The sequence below is a fragment of the Dermochelys coriacea genome, chromosome 2 (genome assembly GCF_009764565.3).
Source record: "Dermochelys coriacea isolate rDerCor1 chromosome 2, rDerCor1.pri.v4, whole genome shotgun sequence".
NCBI lineage: Eukaryota > Metazoa > Chordata > Testudines > Dermochelyidae > Dermochelys > Dermochelys coriacea.
In genome coordinates this window covers 185,112,469-185,134,162 of record NC_050069.1, presented here as the reverse complement: position 1 = coordinate 185,134,162, position 21,694 = coordinate 185,112,469, and the positions used below count along the sequence as shown (strand labels likewise).

Below are 21,694 nucleotides of genomic sequence, written 5' to 3'. Positions count from 1 at the left end.
TGTTATAACCTGTGATTTTTCTGTAAGAAAGCAGTAATTTGATAGCCATGTGACTTCCATGTGCTTCTTGTGATACCAATATAATAGAAGACCATAGAGGTAGGAGCACTGCAATGCTTGTGCTACAGTCCAGTCCATGAAATTCAACCAAGTGTGTATTCAGGGCTGCCATGCTACCATACAGGTTCAGAGTCTGTTGCCCATATGAGTTTATATTAGGCCTTTTTATGGTTGGTTTCCATGTGCCCCATTTTAGCTGATCAAATAGAATGGAATTCCTATGCATGGCCATGATTTTCTAAGGTGACTAGGTGTTGTCTTTTGTTCTCTTAAACAATACATAATGTGGAAGAACCACATGGTCACTGTGGTGTCCAAATTGTGTTTACTAAATGTATTTAACATAGAAGGCCTGGCTACATATATGCATTGCTGCTTTGGCTGGTTCTGGTGGCTTCTAGACTGAGGGCCACTAGAGGACTCTCAAACTATTTAATGGGATACCACTCGGTTCCTGTGCTCTGTGTTAGAGATTTTCAGTGCCTGTATTTTTCAGTGCCCCACTTGAAACAAATGCTTGGTTTTTGGAAGGTGGGCGCTCAGCATTTTGAGAGTGAGACTCCTTTAAGGTGTCTCAAATTGGGCACACAAACACTGAATCCCCTAAAATCACACGTCATTTCACTATCTTGGCCAGTGTCTGTAGTGCACCCAATATAGGGTGGCATAAAGAGGGAGCAAATGCTGGTTGAGTGGAAAAGCAGAAATGACCAAAAATGTGATGTGCCTGATTTGATCCCTTTTCTTTCTCTCCCTTACCTCCACACTGCAGGACAAGGGTGACTGCCATTGGAGCAGGAAGTCTGCTGGGGAACAAGTTGCACCAGTGGAAGGCAACTGTTACCTCTCCTCCACCCTAACTTTGCAGCTACATGAGAGGTAAGATGGTCATGGCAAGCACAGTGATTGCTAAGGCAAGGATGCAATGAATCAGCAAATGCCCCACAGCAGATCTGAAATCTGTTCCCTCCTGGTTGAAACACCACCTGTATTTGTGTGGGATAAGTCCCAGTGCAAGGGGCAATGCACATGCAGGGAAGTGTAAATTACACTAGCCATCACTAGCTTTGGGATACATGTCAGACATTTAAAAACAAAGTAAGTCTTACTTTATTCTGCCCTTTCAGATGTCACTAGGCTGTGCCTTTGCTGATATCATCCTTGTTTCCATAGTAACTAACACTTCAAAGGAGAAAGCATGCCACATGACTAAAAAAGGTATAAATGAGAAGCATAAACACAATATGCAATTGTGCTGAATGCTAAAGATTCATCGCCACTTGTTTTCAATGACCAGGCTAATTCATGAGTAACTTGGCCATCCCAAATTCACCACAATGAGATCCTCAAGCTGTCCACACCACTATATATTTGTATTCATTCTCTCTCAACCTCCTCTCCTTCCTCATCTCCTGTATAGTAATGCATTCTGTGTGTCAGATCCTTAGCTGGCATAAATTAGCATAGCTCCACTAAATTCAATATAGTCTGTATAAAGAGAGGGCTATATTTGCAGTTGGGCTAAACTGATGCAGCTCTATTAAAGGCAGTGAGCTAGACTGATTTATGCCAACTAAGGATCTGGCCTGTGTTCTCTCTCTCTCTCTCTCTCTTTAAACTGGCACTCCCTGTTTTTCATAGATAGGGCCCTACTAAATTCACGGTCCATTTTGGTCAATTTCATGATCATAGGATTTTAAAAATAATAAATTTCATGATTTTAGCTATTTAAATCTGAAATTTCAGTGTTGTAATTGTAGGGGTCCTGACTGTAGGGTACCCTTATTTCTGCACTGCTGCTTCTGGTGGCGATGCTGGGCAGCTAGAGAGTGGCAGCTGCAAGCTGGGAGCCCTGCTCTAAAGTCAGTGCTGTCGCCAGCAGCAGCAGAGAAGGAAGGATGGCATGGTGTGGTATTGCCACCCTTACATCTGCGCTGCTGCCTGCAGAGCTGAGCCCTCAGTCAGCAGCCACCACACTCCGGCCACCCAGCTCTAAAGGTAGCAGTGCAATAGTCAGGGTGGCAAGGTATGGAATTGCCGCCCCTACTTCTGCGCTGCTCCTGGCAGGTCGCTGCCTTCAGAGTTGGGCACCCGGCCAACAGCTGCTGCTCTCCAGCCACCCAGCTCTGAAGGTAGTGCAGAAGTAAGGGCGGCCATACTGCGACCCTCCCTAAAATAACCATGCGACCTCCCTGCAACTCCCTTGTGGATCAGGACCCCCAAATTGAGAAACGCTGGTCTCCCCCATGAAATCTGTATAGTATAGGGTAAAAGCACACAAAGACCAGATTTCACGGCAGGGAGACCAGATTTCATGGTCTGTGATGCGTTTTTCATAGCTGTGAATTTGGTAGGGCCCTATTTATAGCAAACTATCACAGGACTGGGAGTCAGAGACCCGCATTCTATTCCTCAATCTGTTACTAACATTCACTGTGTGACATCTTACAAGTCTCTGCCTCCATTTCCCCACATATAAAGTGGCAAGTATAATACTTATACTTTGTAAAGTGCTTTGAGAGAAGCACAAAATATTGCTGTGATCCTTATAGCCCATTCCTGACTTTTCATCGGCAGCTACGTATAATTCAACTGCAATATTCCTGATGCCTAAGTATTGTCACCATAGTTAATCATACATTCTGTAGCAGCTTTTTTTTCTTTTTTTTCCTCTTACTCTGTTCCACATGTGGTGTTTTGAAACATTTAGGAGGAAATACTTTGCACTTTGCTCAACCCTGCAATCTGAAAGTTCAGAAGATAAGGAACACTTTTCTGCATAAATAAATGATGGTGAAATGTATTTAAAAATTCTTTGATCTTTGAGACTACTAGATTGTGTAAAATGATTAGAGTTTTATTTGAAATAATATGCAATATATTCATGCAAAGTTATAGCAGTCTGACAAAAATCCTTTGTTTCATGTTTGTGGACCCCAGATCCTGCATAGAATGTCATAAGTCCACATAATGGGCCAGATACTTCTGCTACATGACTGTAACCACTCTGACTTAAAAGGAATTGCATGAATGTAACAGAGAAGAATTTCGCCCAGTATCCCTTAGAGCTAATTTCTGCATTTGATTTAGCTTAAAAGTTTTGTAAACTCATACATTTAAACATTTCCTTTGGTTACATGTTCCAGGACTCCCAGGCACATAAATTAATATTTCCAATGTCAAATGTAATTTATTCTCCCTATTAATAGGCTCTAAATCTCTCCCCTTCCAGATGACAGCATATGGCTAATTTTAATTATTTGGCAAATGGTGTGAAATGTTGATCTAGCTATGACCCATTCTGGAATTCCATCAGTGCAAACATGCAATAGATGTGACTATGGTGAGTCATGCTATTTTGAAGGGTGGCTGAACACAATGGGTTATTAAGTTAGGTGCAGTCAGCCCATTATAAGCTTAACTCAGGGCTTTCCATTTTTCATATTATGGACCATACCTTAATAGGCAGATTGGGTTTGATTTGCGGCTGCCTTTTCCTTTGCCTAGTCATTTATACCTGTGGAATACGGATGTAAAACATGACCTATAGCAGAATTATCCTCTCACTTACACCAGTGTTAGCATTTTATACTCACTTTGTGCAGGCATAAATGACTACACAAGTCATTGGGGAATCAAGGCCATTGTCTATAGTGTGACGGGTTGGACCCCTTCCTCCCCTCCCTCATCCGGGATGCACCTGATGTCCTCAGGTTTCACTGAGCCCACCTGCTCCACTAGCCTGGGCTTCTTCTCCCTGTTTTGCTGAATCAGGCTCTCCGGCCTCTGGCAGCTGCGCACACAGATAGGGACGCACCAGCTGTAGAATCACACAGAGTCTGCAAGCAGTTCTCTATGGGAAGATTCAGCTAGGAAATTGCCCAGCACTCATGTGAACACCCCCTTTGGGGAGTAAACCCAAAATAATATTGTCTTGCGCTGTATAGAAAAGTCTGCACAGCGGAAGCTCATAAAAATCTTTCCTCTCCCTCAATGTGGAGAGAGAGATGCACAGCTTCTTACCCACCCCAGATATTAGTTGCACAAACCAGGTTATGTTATAAACAAGAAATAAGTTTATTAACTATAAAAGGTACATTTCAAGTGATTATAAGGGATAGCAAACAGAACAAAGCAGATTACTAAGTAAATAAAACAAAACATGCATAGTAAGCTTAGGATCTTAAAGAAACTGGTTACAAATGGTCATTTCTCACACTAAATGTTGATTTTGGGCAGGTTGCAGAAATTCTTGAAGGTTAACTACCCTGCTTGCCACTTAAATCTTCAGGTATCTTATTCACAGACCAAATCCCTTTTCCAGCCTGGGTTCAGTACTTCTCCCCCTTTTCCTTTGTCCTTGTTTCTTAGATGTTTCCAGCAGCCATCCTGGGAGGGATTCAGTGAAGAGAGAAGCAAGATCAACTTACTCCCCAGCCTTAAATAAGATTTACATAAGGTGGGAACCTTTTGTTTCCCTGACTTGACCTCCCCCTCCTTTTAGTGGAAAATTACTAGAAGTCCAAGATGGTGTTTAGTACAAAGTGACAGAACCCCCTGACCTTGTAGTATCGCAACAACGTCCCAGGACGCCTCTCAAGAAGGAGAGAGTATCTTCAAAGTCTTATTGTTTCTTCCTTATGGCCCATCAAGGCTGATGGCGTGTGGTGGGTGTCTCCCAAGTACACACACGGTTGTAATGGTTACATAGTCAATATTCCTAACATTAGATACAGAAATGATACATGCATACAAATTGCATAATCACATTCAGTAAAGTATAACCTTTCCAATGATACCTTACAAAACCCATCTTGCACAAAACATATCTGTTATGCCATATCCATATCATAAGCATATTTCCATAAAGAATACGGGGTGCAACATCATGTATAGTATTTGAAGATCTGATTCTGATTTTACTTACCTGTACACCTGTTGGAATCAGCAGTAACTCCACTGATGCCAGTGGAGTTGTTACACCAGTATGCAACTGATGTGAGATCAGAATTAGACCTTTGCAGTATGATAGCAGAATTTCATCCATAAAACAGAAGAATTACTACATAAGGTACCTTACTGGATCATATGAAATCATTAGCATAGCTACAATGGTTGACATTATATGTCCAAGATTTGCCAACAGATACCACAGTATCACCTATTCCTGGCATAATGGGAAAACTGTACAATCTCAGAGCCCACTGTGTGATAGCTGTTGGCATATGCTGACTTTGCAGTAGCCATCACTGTAGTTCAGTTACTGCATGTTAATGGAATAGCAAATGATTATTTTTCAATTTTTTATTTTTTTTTAGGTGTGCTGACTGGTCAGGCTAAATATAGGTCATGTGTGGTCCTGAACCAAAACCTGCCAATCGGTAACCTTGAGTTTTGGGAGTGTTTTCTATCTGAATAGAGAACAGGATCTGAATATGCAGATGCTTTAAAAAGAACAGGAGTACTTGTGGCACCTTAGAGACTAACACAAGTACTCCTTTTCTTTTTGCGGATACAGACTAACACGGCTGCTGCTCTGAAACAGATGCTTTAGATACTAGATACCTTAGAGATTGAGTCTCTCCCATTGTAATCTTGATCTGCTGTGACACATGTGTCAGCAGACCTCTAGCTTCCTCAGGAGGATTCTGGAGAAAGAGTAATTAGTGAATGTTCCTTGACTCTAGAATTTACCTCCTTTGTTGGTCTGCCCGAGCCTCAGCTTTTGGTGTTCAGGACATATTACAAAGCTTATCTTTTTCTCCCAGGTGTTTTTTGGAAAATCAGTTATGTGGGTTTCACAAAGTGGTGAGGGAATGTTTGATGGACATGGGAGGATTTTTTTACAATGATCCTAACTCATATTTTTATTAATTTTTTGTGTACATTTGCCCCATTTATTTTTTAAAATAAACTAAATGTCCCTATCCAACCCAAACCAGCCCCCCACATCTCTAAACCAAAAACTTTGTGCTGTTTGAAATTTGGATTCAGATCTGAATTTTGTAGCTTGAACCCACTTTAATATGAATCAGTTTGAATAGTTACCCAACTAATCAGTCCTATTTTGAAATTTAAAGAAGTCTTGAGTTTATGATTTCATAAACCTGTGCTGTGTACTTCATGATTTCATCCAGGACTGGAGACTGGAAGAATCATAAGACTATATTTGCTCCATTTTTCACCCATATGGAAACAGGTAACACCAGAAGACCATCCGGTGAAATGAGCTGTAGCTCACGAAAGCTTATGCTCAAATAAATTTGTTAGTTGCAAAGGTGCCACAAGTACTCCTTTTCTTTTTACCAGAAGACCTGTTTTCCAAAGATCTTTAGCTTGATTCCTAGGCCAAAGATGTTCAGAAAAACTCCAGATCGAAATCTGAGATTTTGGATGCACATTTGAACTGACTCTGCAAACCCATCACCTTAGTGAATATGGTTTTTACAATCACTTGAGTCCATAGGCTCTCTCCCACACTAAAGAACATTGAAGGTAGAACAGTAATACAAAACCTTTGGCATTGAAGCATGCTCATTTGAAAGGAGCTTGCAGTTCATGTATTTCTAGAGGGATGAGGATTTTTGTTTGATACTTTGCCAGGTCATTTCCATTACCATTAAACACAACCCTGTCTCTGCACAGGCTTTTAGTAGCATGGATTTCTTGTGAAAGGGAGTCAGGCAGCTGTATATTTTGGATCAATGAATTTAAAGTCTGGCTGATATAAATCATAGTCTATCTGGTACTGAATTTGATGTGGAAAGCATAAAAGCCACTTGTAGGAAATAATGCCAGTTTCTGTATTTCTGCCTACTCGGGTTCATGCATTCTGAATATACCATTGGCTAGATTTCATTATAAAGGGCTAACTATTGTAGTAATTTATAGGGTTCATTTATAGCTTAACCATTAACTCTTAACTCTACTGCCTGTACCTACTTTGGAAAAAATCTCAGTGTCATCCTAGAGTGAAATAAACAAGAGTGCGCAAATCTTTGATGTGTTATGTAGCATGAGAGATATTTTTCCTTGACAGTTATAATCTCCATGCACGGCCTGAATGCCAGCGATGCTCCCATGGCTGTTAGTTCACACATATACCGCCATTGATACAATTGTTGACTTTTGATCTTGAAATATTACACAGGCCACATTCTTTTTTAAAAGTGGCATTTTCTGCACTTTGTCTCGGAGACTCGGTGAAACGTTATAAACCACCCAAACTCTAAAGTTACACATCTTTGTATTATATTCAATGGTCCTGATTCTGAACTCATGTATATCCGTATAAATCAGGAATGATTTAATGATCACTCAAGAACTGATCCATTGACTTAAGTGGAGTTACACAGTAAAATTGGTGTGAGGTGAGAATCTGGTCCGTTAGAGTTAAGATTTTTATAGATCATTTTGTTGCAATTTTTTTCCATACAGATTCTTGCACGCACAATGCTTGATCACTTACACTGGTGTAAATGAAGTTAGACAGCTATACAAGCAATGTGAGATCAGAACCAGCTCCAAAGTGTAAGGGCCAGATCGTCAGCTGATGTAAAATAGCATGGCTCTGCTAGTGAAGCTACACCAAATTATTTTGAGATACTGCACTGAGAGGGGTTCAAATACTACAGTTCATTTACTTTGCTTTACTGCCTCATAATTCAGCCCTGGGCAGGAACTCTCACTCAATTCCTACTCCCAACCAATAAGATTCAGAAGCAGGCAGCAAACCTCATAACTTTTGCATGCTTTCCTTTTTTTAAATTAGCTTTTAACTTTTTATGTGGAAAGAAGCAGTAAGATCTCTGCAGGTCAAGAAGTTCATGGTTTGCCCTTGTGTCAGGTTAATCAGTTTCCCGTGCATTTTGTGACTCCAACACAAAACGATGTACTACTTTTCCAAGAAGAACTAATGGCCACAACCAAGTTGTGCCATTGTATTTTCAGTATGAAATTTCTAGAGCCAATGAGACTTGGAGCAAGGATGTTTGGGAAGGGAATAGTGTACTACATGTAAGTCTTGATCCAGCAGGTCTTTGAGCAATGTTAGTCATAGAAGGGACCACTAGATCAACTAGTCCAACCTCCTTTATATCATAGGCCATCAACACCACCCAGCACCAATACACAAAACCCAACAATGGAAATGAGACCCCTCCCCCATCCCGGGAGACTAGGCTATTATGTTCCATAGGCAGAGAATAGGAGGAACCAAGGTGAACTTGTGCTTGGGGCCCATGCAATGGCATGGCAATGATTAAATAATATATACCCAGAAAACCCTGACACTCACCCAGGTGCTGCAGGAAAGGCGAATCTCCCCCAACCCCAGGTCACTGCCAATCTGACCTACGGGAAAATTCCATTCCAACCCCACATATGACAATCAGTTAGACCCTTAGCAGGTGAGCAAGAACCAGCCAGCTAAGCACCTGAGAGAGAGAATACTTGATGCCACCTCAGAGCCTTGACCCACCCTGCTCAATGTCCCATCTCCAGATATCCTGACACTTTAGAGGAAGGAGATGATAAAAACTCTCCCAGCATACACTGGAGGGGGGAAAAATCCCTTCCTGACCCTTGCAGGTGACTGACTGAAACACTGAAGCATGAGCTCTAGGAACATAACACAAAAACCGAAAGTGAGCCCCAGGGCTGTAGAGCCCTGCCCCTCACCATCACAAGCATCCCCATTGCACCCATACATTTGTCGAACTCTCTCTCTCAAAACTAATTAAGTTGTTTGCCTTCACAACTCCTTTTGGGAGGCTATTCCCGAACTTAACTTCTCTGATGGTTAGGAAGCTGCTTCTAATTTTCAGCCTGAAGTTATTCATGACCAATTTATATCCATTTGTTCTTGTACCACCATTGTCCTTTAGTGTAAATAGCTCTTCACCCTCCCTAGTATTTACCCACTTATGTATTTACAGAGAGCAAACCTATCCCCACTCAGCCTTTTCTGCGAGACAAAACAAATCACATTCTCCCAGTCTTGTCTCCTAAAATAGTCCCTCCATTCCCCTGATCATCCTAATACCTCTTCTCTACACCTGTTCCAATTTAAATTAATCTTTCTTGAACATGGGTGACCAGAATTGTACACAGTATTCCAAATGAGATCTTACCAGTGCCTTGTACCATGGCATTAATTCTTCTCTCTCTCTGTTTCCTGGAAATGCCTCGCCTAATATATCCAAGGCTCACATTTGCCTTTTTCAGAGCCACATTGCATTGGTGGCTTATGGTCATCCTGTAATTGACCCACACACCCAGATATTGCTTCTCCTCTGTCGCTTCCAACTGTTGAGCCCCCCAGCTTCTAGCAGAAATTTTTATTAGACCACTCAGTGTATGACCTTGCACTTTGTACTATTGAATGCCCATGCCCATGCCCATGTCTGTCATCCCGGTCTTCAAGTTCATCCAGATCTTTCTGTAAAATATTCCAGACCTTCTTTGTATTGACAATGCCTCCCAACTTTGTATCATCAGCAAATTTCATTAGTGCACTCCTACGTTGTGTGCCAAGGTCCTTAATAAAAATATTGAATAAGATTGGCTCCCAGACCAATCTTTGAGGAACTCCACTAGAAACATCTTTCCAGTCCAATAATTCATCTTTTAGCACAACTCATTGCTTTCTCCCCTTGAGACAGTTCCTTATCTACCTTAACATGCTTCTACTGATCCACATATTCCCTAATTTAACTGATTTCCCTTGTGGTACTGTGTCAAATGCTTTACTGAAGTCCAAATACATTAGATCTACTGCATTTATCTAAAAAAATCAATTATTTTCTCAAAGAAGGAAATCAGGTTAGTTTGGCATGATCTTCCTTTGGTAATCCAATGATGTATGACATCCCTTTTATCATTTACCTCCATAAATTTAATTTATACTTTCAGTCATGATTTGCTCTAAATCCTTGCAAACTACAAAGGTCAGACTAACAGGCATATAATTGCCCAGATCATTCTCCCCCCCCCCCCCCGCCCTTCTTAAATAGAAGTACAACATTAGCTATTCTCCAGTCATATGATACTATGCCTGAGTAGATACATTTATTAAAAATCCTTGCTACTGGACTAGCAATCTCACATGCCAGTTCTTTCAATATTCTGGGTTGGAAATTATCCAGCTCCCCCGATTTGAGCACATTCAGATCTTTAAGTTTATCTTCTACCTTAGATGTGGTAATTTTCATATCTAGAGATTCATTTCCATCATCTGTACATGCACACATTCCACATCATCCTTACTGAAAACTGAGACAAGGTATTCATTTAGTTTTTGGACCAGACCTAGATTATTTTTAATCTCCTTCCCATCAACACTACATATTAACCCATTCTCTTTTTATTTATATAACTTAAATACCTCTTTATTTTAATTTCCTTAGCAAGAGCTAATTCAGTTTGATTTTTAGCTATTCTCACTTTATTACAGCATTTCCTAACCTCCACAATATAGCTTTCTTTACTATCAGCCCCTTTTTCCATTCCCCAAAGTCTCTCTGCTTACACCTAATAAATTTTTTGAGATGGCTATTCAATCAGCTGAGTCGGCACCTTTTTCTACATGTTTCCTCCCCTTTTCTTAGGATGCAAATTTCACACAGTGGTGGTGTTGGTGGTGGGGTGCGGGTTTGTATAGTTGATTAGAAGCCTCCTCTGCATTAAGTCCTTGAGGTCTTCAGTGCAGAGGACTTCTTTAACAAATTCCCTTAATTTCCCAAAGTCTGCCTTTTCAAATAAAAAAAAAATATAGCTGGCAACCTGGCTTTGATTATCCTTCCACTTAAATTTAAATGAAATCAACTTGTGATCACTTGATTCAAGGTATTCCCTACAACCAGCTCTCCTATGGTGTATTCACGACTTAAAGTCTGAAATTGCATCACCTCTTGTTGGTTCAGTGACAACTGATGAAAATTTATCATTTATCACATCCAAGAATAACTGATCCCTACTAGTATTAGCAGCATTTATTCTCCAATCTATACTCCCCAAAAGTGCCCCATTATGACACAATTCCCAGTAGTATTTCTCTCTCTCATAATATTAAAGAGATCACTCTCCATTTCTGAATCAGTCCCTGGGCATCTATAGCAGACAATCCTTCCCCAAAGTGATTTTGACCCAGTCAGATTCTGGTTTTTGTCTATTGTATCTCTTCAAAGGTTACTGCTTCATTGATATACAACACTAACCCAGCACCTTTACTCCTCTCTCTCCACATACCCTTCAATACCTCTATTCCAGTCATGAGTGATATTTCTTTAATCCCTATAATATCTGGTTTGACCTCCTGTTCCAGCAGTTCCGTTTCCTCCATTTTATTGCCCAGAGTCCTTGCATTTGTGTATGAGCATTTAGTTGTTGCCCTTGGACCTCACCCAGTTAGCGTGGTGGTGTACCATTATCCCTTACTATATCTTCATTTAGCTGATTTTCCTGCTCCTGTGTACTCAAGCCAGGTGTGGAGATTTCATGAACCTCTCCCAACCTTCTCTGCTCATCTCCTAGTTTAAAGCCCTTCCTATCAATCATGCACCCTTGATCCCAGAAGGTTAATACCCCAGGTTCTCAAGTGGAGTCCATCAGTCTAGAGGACTCTGTCTTTTTTCTTCTTCTATGAATGCCTCCTAATGGTTGATCATCCCAAAACTTTCCTCATAGTACCAGTTCTTGGGCCATCTGTTGATCTTCATTATATAGTCACACCTTCATCTGCATTCTCTAGGGACCAGAAGCATTTCCCTGAAAGTCAACTGAGCTGCCACTTCTTTAATCATCTTACTCTTACCCAGTTGAGTATAGTCATTCTTGACCCATTCCAGTGCGAATCTAGCAGTGTCATTCATGCTAACATGCAGCACAATGTGGCTTTTTTCCCACTTCAGTTACAGTTCTCTTCAGCCTGACATCCATATCTCGTATCCTTGCCTCTGGTAGATGGCACACTCTTCTGTTCTCTGGATCTGGTCTGGTGACAAGCCTGTTGATTCTTTTCCATATAGAGTCTTTGATCATATAGACCTGTCTCTTCCTGGTGCTGGTATGAATTTCTCTCTTGCCATCTGCTGTACTACTTCATTTTTCCTTAAGCTACAGTCCCTGGCTATCTCCAGTATCTCTCAGAAAGAGAGAGGTTGTTACATTCAAGCATATATAGGAGGGGTGGTTATGCCTACATGCAGTTAAAATGAGATATTAGGCATAGTCCTTTGCACTGCTCTGATACACATAGAAATACCTCCTGCTCCCACCAGACAGTGAATCACCCTGGATCACAGTGGTCTTGTTGATGCTCGCTAATGCAATTTGCATTCCCCCAGCACCAGCCATGCTGAATCAGGTCCATTCAGCAGGTGAAACCAAGGCAGGCCTTAGGTTTTGGTCCTAAATTCTCCTGTATCACAGCACTCAGCTTCGTCACAAAGCTAAGACCACACATATTCCTGACTCTCACTTGGTTTCCTATTACTCTTCTCCATCAAAATTTCTCCACCACACATTTGTAAAAAGTCATCCTTTCCCAGTTCAGCTGTTCCCTTGCTCATTTCCTCTTATTAGTGTGTCACACTTTTTCAAGGACCACCGCCTGTTGCATGCTATTAGATGATTGTACATGAAACTCTTCTGGTCAGGAAGCGTGACACATAATGCCAAAAGGCTTTGGCTCTGCATTAGCCAGCCACATGGACTGAAAGAAACTGAATCACAGGGAACAGTATGCTGCAAACTAAATAGTGGTTCTGTCCAACTCTTCCTTGCCGCTTTACTGTCAGAAATGGTCCACAATGATCTGTGCAGAAAGAAGCATCAGTGCAAATGACAGGAGAAAAAGGGAGGCTTTTATCCAGTCTGGAACCAGTTCTGCCCTCAGATACACATTCAACTCTACTGACTTCATCTGAAGTTGTAAGGCATCTCTCAGCCCCCACAACCTAAATCTATGGTTTAATTCAGATGTACCCTGATCTGTCTGTTAGCACTACACACTCTCACTTGCTTGGACTGTACCTTCTCCAGATAAGTGCCATTTTAGGAAAGGTGCCTGGACCACCTAGATTACTAAGGCAAAATAACACTCTGAAACCAGTGTCAATTTGTCCCTGTTGTGGAGAGAATTCTAATAATTAGTCTACTGTTTAGTTCCTTTCCTTTTTGTTCATTTTCTTCCTGAACTTTTCCACAGAACATTATGAAGAGAGAGTCCTGCAGCTATTAATGATCAACTTTGTTCCTCAGATGAATGTGTATTACAATCATTAATTAAATGCCACAGCCTATAAGCATATGCAGTGTGCTTGCTGCCATTACATGGCAGAACTGTGGTAGCAGCACACCCCGAGAGAGTTTTCGTAAGTGAGAATGTTACCTTCCCCACTCATGATAGAAATCACTGGTATAAGCACATGTGTAGCCATATGTAGCCTTCCCTCACGAGAGAGTCCTCATCCTTAAACCTCTCATGACTATAATGTTACAATAGCTTGGATCTTGACATACCATTGTTAGCATTTATCACATAGAAGCAGACAGTTGTTTGTTTATGTTCCAAATGGCAATGGACAAACTAGTAGCCACTCTCTGTGAGGTACTATCCTCAGTGTATGGACTTGAGCAATGGCTATTAGCCAGAATAAAAATCAATTTGTCATCTCAGAAGACACAATGCAGATGAACTAACTAGTTAAAATGAATTATCATAAGTGATGGGCACAGCAGAACAAGGGAAATGGAAAATGTATCCGGTCTCAGACAAGCTTAATTATTTGGGTTACGAGGGCAACATCACAACTAGAACTGATTGAACATTGCAAAATGCTGGGATTGATTCTCTTCTCACTTAGATCAGCTTTATACTTGTGCAACTCCATTAACTTTATGTCAGAGTAAATGAGTTTTAGACTCTGTATTTAGGAACATTGATTTGAATTCTGGATCACTGTTCAGTTGACCAAGAGTTGCACCCTTTCATTCTTCACTATTGGCAAACATTTGGGTGAATGGGTTTTGATTCTCATGAATATTTGGGGAATGGCTGTTCTTAGTATTCCAATTATACAAGGATAGTAAACATAAACAAGAATGCTCCTTATGTGTGAATTGTTGTCCTCCCTATTCAAAAGTTTTTAATCAACAGTCAGAGCAAAAACAATTCCATGTGATTAGGAGGAGGGAAGATTTGGGTGGTTCATATTTGAACATCAATATGTTATGTGGCCCTTTAAAAATACAATTCACATTATAACATTCAACCTTGTGAGGTTTTAAAAAAAATTAAAGTGAATCTTTTTTTGTGGGGGATGGAAGGTATCAGATATATAATATTAGACATCTGCACCCTTGCTTTTTAATACTGTATATTAAAAACGTTGAGTACTACCCCTTAGCCTTTGTTAGGTGGTGTAACAGTCTGGCAGTGTTGCTGTTAGCAGTGACTTTGAAAGTGGCTGAGACTTAGTGAGTCAGCACTAGCTTATTAACATACATGATTTAAAGAAAGTTGAAGACCTCTGGGACCTTAACTAACTGGTCCAGCTGAGGTGGGAAGAGCCTGTAGAAGGACCCAGTCTAGGGAGAAGGGTTGGCTGGCACATTTCTTGCAGAAGTGATTAGAAGGGAAGTATGCACTGTGAGAAGTCATCCCTCCTCAGGGCTCTTTGCTTATGGGAAGTAATTTAGTTGAATGAACTGAAAATCTCGAAATAGGCCAATAAAATGGCCAATAAAGATGGGAAAATGCTTATAACTCAAGTAAAAGAGAAAAGCAGATGAACACCAGACTCTGATAAAACATGCGAATGTCATCAACTTGGCGTTAACACCAACCCAGTAGAGATGTCAGAAATGCAGGCAACAATCAAAAAGCTGAAAAACAACAAAGTAGCGGAGGGTGATCAAATTACAGCAGAAATACTAAATAGCAATTGATACCTACTCCCTAATGAAAAACTATGAGAGCTGTTCTATGAGGTCTGGGGGGGAAGAGACTCCCTCCTGACCAATGGAAACATTAAATCATTGTCAGAATTCCCCGAAAGGCTCTAACTAACTAAATCACAAATGGAGAGGAGTCACACGACTCTGTTGTAGGGAAAGCTTTCTGCAGAGTGATACTACACAGGATGAAAGTGGCAGTAGAGAAGATTCAGGCACAAGAAATCCACTTTAAGGACCATCACAGAAGAACATACAGACTGGCAGGCTCCCCGATCATCAGTTTTATTTATTTTATTTTTTGAAAGGCATTTGACAGCCTGAACACTGAGACATGTACTGTGTACATGTACTTCTTCAGTCCCGTGGAGTACTCGCTAAAGTTGTCATCATCAAGGCCTCATATAGAGCTGCAAAGTGCTCTGTAAGGGTGAATGATCAGGTAACAGAGTGATTCAAAGTGAATAGTGAGTAACAGGGCTGCATTCTGTCTTCACTGTTGTGTGGCATTGGTTTAGACTGGTTAATGAAGAAGTGGATTAGCAACACGAACAACGGTATTGCTTGAATAGATTGCAGATGCCTACAATATCTAGCCTTTGCTAATGAGATTACACTACAGACAACTTGGCAAAATCAGTTATGCCAAGCAGGGCTCAAAGTCAGTCATGCCAAAATGAACATCTTTGAAACCCAGATATCAAGCAGTAAATCACACTAGAAGCCAAAAATGTTACAGAAGTAGAACAGTTCACCTATCTGGGCAGGACCATATTGGCCATTGGAGACCTCAAGAAGGAAGTGACACCAAGGATAGGAAAGGCATCCACTAAACTCAACAATGTATAGAAATGAAAGATATACAGCAGCAAAACAAAACTGAGAAATTTCAACTCAAACATACTTTCAGCACTAACATGCAGCTGCGAGACCTGTAGATCTACTAAAATATTACATAGAAAACCAGATGCCTTCAAAAAATAAATCCCTACAAAAGATTTCAGGCATTATTTTGAAAGATTTCATCACCAACAAAGATCTGAGAAGTCATCAACCAGCCCCTTGTGGCCATCAGAATCAGAAGGAAGCATTGGATGTATTTGGACTATGTGCTCTAGCTGCCAACACACAGCCTCCCACATGAAGCTGTCAAGTGGAAACCAACCGGTGTGAGGAAATAAGAGCACCCAAAAGAAATCTTAAGAAGAACTTTTAGCAGAGAGGGCAAAAGAGTCAAGCTCAACCCCATAGAGCAGATGGAAGTAGCAGCAAATGAGGAAGGAATGAAGAGACAGGTTTCTTCCCTCTGTGCCAAAATTTCAGCGTGAAGGGTGTGATATAATGTACTAAAACCAGGAGGGATGACTGGGTGGAGCTGTGTGTGAATAAAGCAGATCCCTGGAGGGGTGACCTTGATTCAGACTGAAGAGCCTGGATGCTTGTTTAACATGCACTGGGGAAATAGCACTGGCTTACAGACTGTATTGCATGTTATGTGTTTTCCATTAGTAATTTGATAAGAGACTAAATTTGTTTGGTGGAAGCAAGGAAATGGAGTTGTTCGTAGTTGAGAGGCACCTCTTTCCACCCCAAAGGGTAAGATTGTCACTACCTTTGGCTTAGCCCTGACAAATTCACACACAACTAAGGATTTATTTTGTGTGTTGAATCTGATCACAGTTTAGGGGCATACTGCCACATCGCTGCAAAAGAGGAGTTTAGATCAGAAATCAAAGTAGCCCAAAACATGCCTGAGTAGATCTCTGCTGTTTATCTGAAAGCCCAGGCCTCTGCATAATGTATTGCAGGGCAAATGTTATCATGATATGATGATGCAAGAATGACAAGATCATGTCTACACTTTGGGCTAGTTACACAAAGGAGACTTGGGCTATGACTCTACTGTTGGTGGAATGTAGAGTATAGGCACAACACAGGTAGTTACATGCCACAGTGAAAGGCTCCAGAAGCTCTCCACTGTTGGAGCTTTTCCCAGCTGCCTCTCCGTTGCTGGCTCCAATGGTGGGGAAAGGCTTTCCCTTTGTGGTGGGGAAAGGCTTTGGCAGCCGGGAGGCAGCAGGACACTACACTGCTAAAAATGCAGTGTAGTCATGGGAGGTACTGCTTGGGCATCTACAGCCGTGCTAGATGTGGCAATGCTGAGTGTAAATATCTGCGCTTATGGTGGTATATGGAGTACAGATACAGCATGTCCAGCTAGCACAGGTATAAAGAGCAGTGTAGACATGGCTTAGGCAAATAGAGTGCTCTACATGCCGGAACCCTAGCATATATACCCTACACAGCTTTCTAAATGTGGAATTCACGGCCCTTAATTAGGCATCCAGGATCTCTATACTATGCCGGGGAGAGTTGGGCACACAAGAAAAGAGATCCATTGACACCATCAAGCTGAGCAGGAAGCCATCTAAGTTAGCCAGTAGGAAATTCCAAGGAGAGGGATAGGGCCTAAGCCCCCCAAGGGACTTGGGTGCCTAACTCTGAGCCCAAGGGAGGTGTCTATCATCACTTATAGTTTACAGCCATGAACCCTCTCCTGGAGTTAGGCACCTAAGCCCGGTCAGGTCTTTCTTACAAAAACGATGGCGGTGTTTGTCCCCCTTCTTCCCTTCCTCCACCCCCCATTGCACTTACATGGGAGGTGGGAGACTTGGATTCACAACTGGCATAGCAGAGATTTGAACCTGATCTCCCAGGCGGTATAAGAGGTGCACCTTGATGCGCGGTGCTGGTTAGGTGTCCTTTGTCCTCACCTACCCGATTGGGCCCTGCAGGCAATATAAATGTGGGATCACCTACTGTGTGAATCCCACCAGGGCTTAGGCACCCAGCTGCTCGGCAGTGTCAGGACTTAGGCCTTGTCTACACTATGGGGGGAGATCGATCTGAGATACGCAATTTCAGCTACGTAAATAATGTAGCTGAAGTCAACATACTTAAATCTACTTACTGCGGGGTCCACACTGTGCTATATTGATGGCAGCCACTCTCCCATCGACTCCCCTTGCGCTTCTCGTTCAGATGGAGTACAGGAGTTGATGGGAGAGCAATCGGCGGTCAATGTGACCCGCTAAATCGATCGCCAATGCATCAATCACAGTGCATTGATCCCCAGGTAAGTGAAGACAAGCCCTTAGGGGCTTTTGGCATGCCCACTGGGGACATTACTGGTGGAAATGTAGAGTATGTCTACAGTGTGGTTTTTAAAACCCACAGCAGCAAGTCTCAGAGCCTGGGCCTTCAGACGAGGGCTCATGCTACAGTGATAATAACAGCTGTGTAGATATTTGGGCTCAGGCTGGCGCTCGGTCTCTGAAACCTACCACCCTCCCCGGGTTTCAGAGCCCAGGCTCCAGCTGAGTCCAAACATCTACACTGCTGTTTTCACCACTATAGTGGTGAGCCTTGCGAGGCGCAGTCTGTAAACCTGTGCTCTGAGACTCGCTGACATGGGTTTTTAAATGCAGCATAGACATTCCCAAGGGAATTTAAGCACCTACAGGGCTGGAAGCAGCTGAGCAGAGGATCTGAAGATCTACATTTGGGATGTAGATACTTAAAATGGCAGTTAAATGCCTAACTCCCTTTGTGCACACTAGCCCTTTATCTATTCTGCTTCTATTTTTCATATCCGAATTGCTTCTCCCTTAATGGATTTAGGGTGCTAACAAGAAAGTTACTGTATAAATTCCTGCCGGTAAAGGTGGTAGCATACTGTAAGAACCAAATAGCCCTCAGTTCTGACTCAAATAGGAATGGTAAATCTGCAACTAAAGACAAAAGTACAGAATTTGACTTCCTCTCATTTACACAGTTGTAAACTGCAGCGGACTGACTCTGGTGTAAGGGAGAATATAGCTCTTAAGGGCCTGATCCAAAGCCTGTTGAAGTTAATGGGAGTCTTTTTATTGACTTGAATGGGCTTTGGATGAACCCTTAATGCTTAGGCATATCCGCCTAATAATGGCTCTTGGAAGTTTTAGTTGGTGCAGAACTCAATGCTGTATTTGCATTTAGTAAGCAGTTATTGCTCAATAAAAGCTGCTTGCTCCTGTGCCCTTTCTTTTACTTTTGTTGAAGCTCACTTGTTAGACATGTCTCTGCAGACTGGAGCCAGCTGCTCATTTCCACACACAGGTATGTTTTTGCCAACCTTTTTCTCTGCCCATAGCTAGAGGATTTAAAATTGGGGGTTTAGAAAGTGATATTCTTAAATGTATTCCCTCACTCCGAACAGACTACCGAATTCCCCTTTGGAGACCAAAGTCATGCATAAATACAGCTTCTGTCAAAATATTTGTGGATTCAAAGGGGTTTTTTTTCTTGGAGGAGGATTAGGGGAACAGGAAGAAAAAGAAACCCAATGAAATGAACAGGCAAAATGGCACACAATAACCTGAAACTATAGGTTTTTTTCATACCCAACTAGAATTGCTAGCAAACAGAAGATAATTTTGGCCTGCAGTCTCCAGTCAGATTGGCCCCCTTTGCACTGATCTGGAGGTGGAAAGGGGCTGAAACGTTCACAGCTGGCCTGCAATGAATGCCTCTGTTGCATGTATACTGTCTCTGGCCATTGTGCCCCCACCTGGTGTAAAGGGCATGTTGAGAACCGGGATTGGGCCTGATGCAGTACCAATCCTCCACTAGTGCAGAGTCTAATCAGGACTGTATATCAGTGGCTCAAATTACCGCTTCTAGGAAGCAGATTGAAATCTTGTCTGAGACGACGACTTCTTGTTTGTTTGTTTGTATTACTGTGGCACCTAGCATCCCCAGTCATAGAGCAGGACCCCATTGTGCTAGGTGCCTTATAAAAAGAACAAAAGGATGCTCTCTGCTCCAAGGCCTTCCCACTCCTCCCCCCCAGATTTGAAAGTATCTTGTTCCCTTATTGGTCCTTTGGTTCAGGTGCCAGCCTGCTGAGCTTCTTACCCTTTACAGGTAACAGGATGTTGCCTCTGGCCAGGAGAGATTTTATAGCACTGTATACAGAAAGGTGGTTACCCTTCCCTTTATATTTATGACACGCCCCCCAAATCACAGATAGGGTGAAACACTACCTGTCCATCATACACAATATCTCCAGCCATGCTATACACAGTCAGATTCAGAAAGAACCAGGTATGTATGTAATCAAGATACTAGAGACAGTACTGCCAGATCATACAGTCGTACAAAAAAGCCGAGATCTTTATTCAAGCTGTTTGCTTCCTTATAACATGTAGCCAGGACGATAGTATGCTTACTTGTAAATACATACCACAGCAATAAATGTATTGATTAGATGCAAATACACAAACACGGAATTTCTCTAGTGGATTATTTGGCAGTCTCATATGCTGTCAAATGGGTATTGAAATTAAAAGAAAAAAGGCAGATTTGATTAACTGGCCCACATGTCTGTTAACTGCATTACAGGTCTTGAACTCAGCTAAGAAAATACAAGAGCTTACAAACTAAATGTCTGGACACTTGGTTCCCTGGTGCATTCTCAACCCTCCCTCAGCCATGCAACACAGAGCTATGGCACAGGAGAGATTCAAGCCCACAGTCCTTCCAAAAAATGGCACATGGGAACAACCTGGTGAAAGTCTGAAAACAATGGGCCTGACTTACCACAGCACATGAAAGTGTGATTTCATTGACTGCAGTGACTGCAGTTACATTCATGTAACACTGAGGTAACACAGTGGTGGATCAGGCCCAGTAAATTAATTGACACACATCTTATTTAAAGAGCCCCCATAGACTGTGCTTGACAACTCATGGCCCAGTCTCTGCTGCCTGTTAGGAAGTGAACAAAGGGTTTGCCCCTCCCACCCAAGCTCCCTCAAAGCCATGCATCTCCTGAGATCTCTCAAAGGCCTATGATATCTTTCTAGAAAGCCTGTGCCCCTCTAACAGATCTGGGTCTTCCTATGCCCTCCTCTGCTTCTAGGTAATGCAGCTGTATTGCAGCTCCAGCTGCTCCTCTACTCCCTACCATAAAATGGGGAAGGAGCAGCATAGAAGAGTTAATTCAGATTTGAAGGAGATGATGAAACTCCTGGCCCAACCCCATCCCTAGTTGTAGATCTTCAGCTGCTTGGATCTGGAGTAGGATGAGAGACAGATACAAAGGCAGCTGACTCCACTTCCTGAAGTAAGGGTGAGAGCCGCACATAAAGGTTCCTCTTTGCATGTGGATCTCAGGGACAGCTGATCCCCTGTGCTTTAGGCACTTGAGTGACTAATTTAAACAATTACTATAGTGCCTTAAAGGCAAAGGTTCTTTTAAACCTAATAGGCTAAATGGCTTCCTCTTTACTAATAAGATACATACAGAAAATGCTGAGTAAGGGTTCATCTAGATTGCAACTGGGGGTGTAAATGGCAGCTCGTGTAGACATACCTACACTAGTTGTACTCTAGCTATCTCAGTAAACATATAAGTGAGGACTCCACAGTTTGGGCTTCAGCACCAGCTGCACAAACTTGCTTGATCCCCTGGGTATGTGCTTGCTTCTGCGGCTGGCCCTGAAGCCCACACAATGGCACTCTCACATCTATTTTTAGCAGTCTAGCTCGAATACAGCTAGTGCTGGCATGTCTCCATAAGCTGCCATTCGTATTCCTGGGGGCAGCATAGATCAACCGTCAGGGGTTCGATGGAGCC

The 21,694-nt window shown here is 42.1% G+C and overlaps 1 long non-coding RNA gene across 1 annotated transcript in view; it reads left to right on the top strand.

The window, feature by feature from the left end:
- Positions 1 to 21,694, top strand: part of LOC122458905 — a 54,809-nt gene that overhangs the window by 19,125 nt on the left and 13,990 nt on the right. The window contains exon 2 of the long non-coding RNA XR_006279225.1: positions 833 to 939. This is a non-coding gene — a long non-coding RNA (uncharacterized LOC122458905). The remainder of the gene's footprint in view (positions 1 to 832; positions 940 to 21,694) is intronic.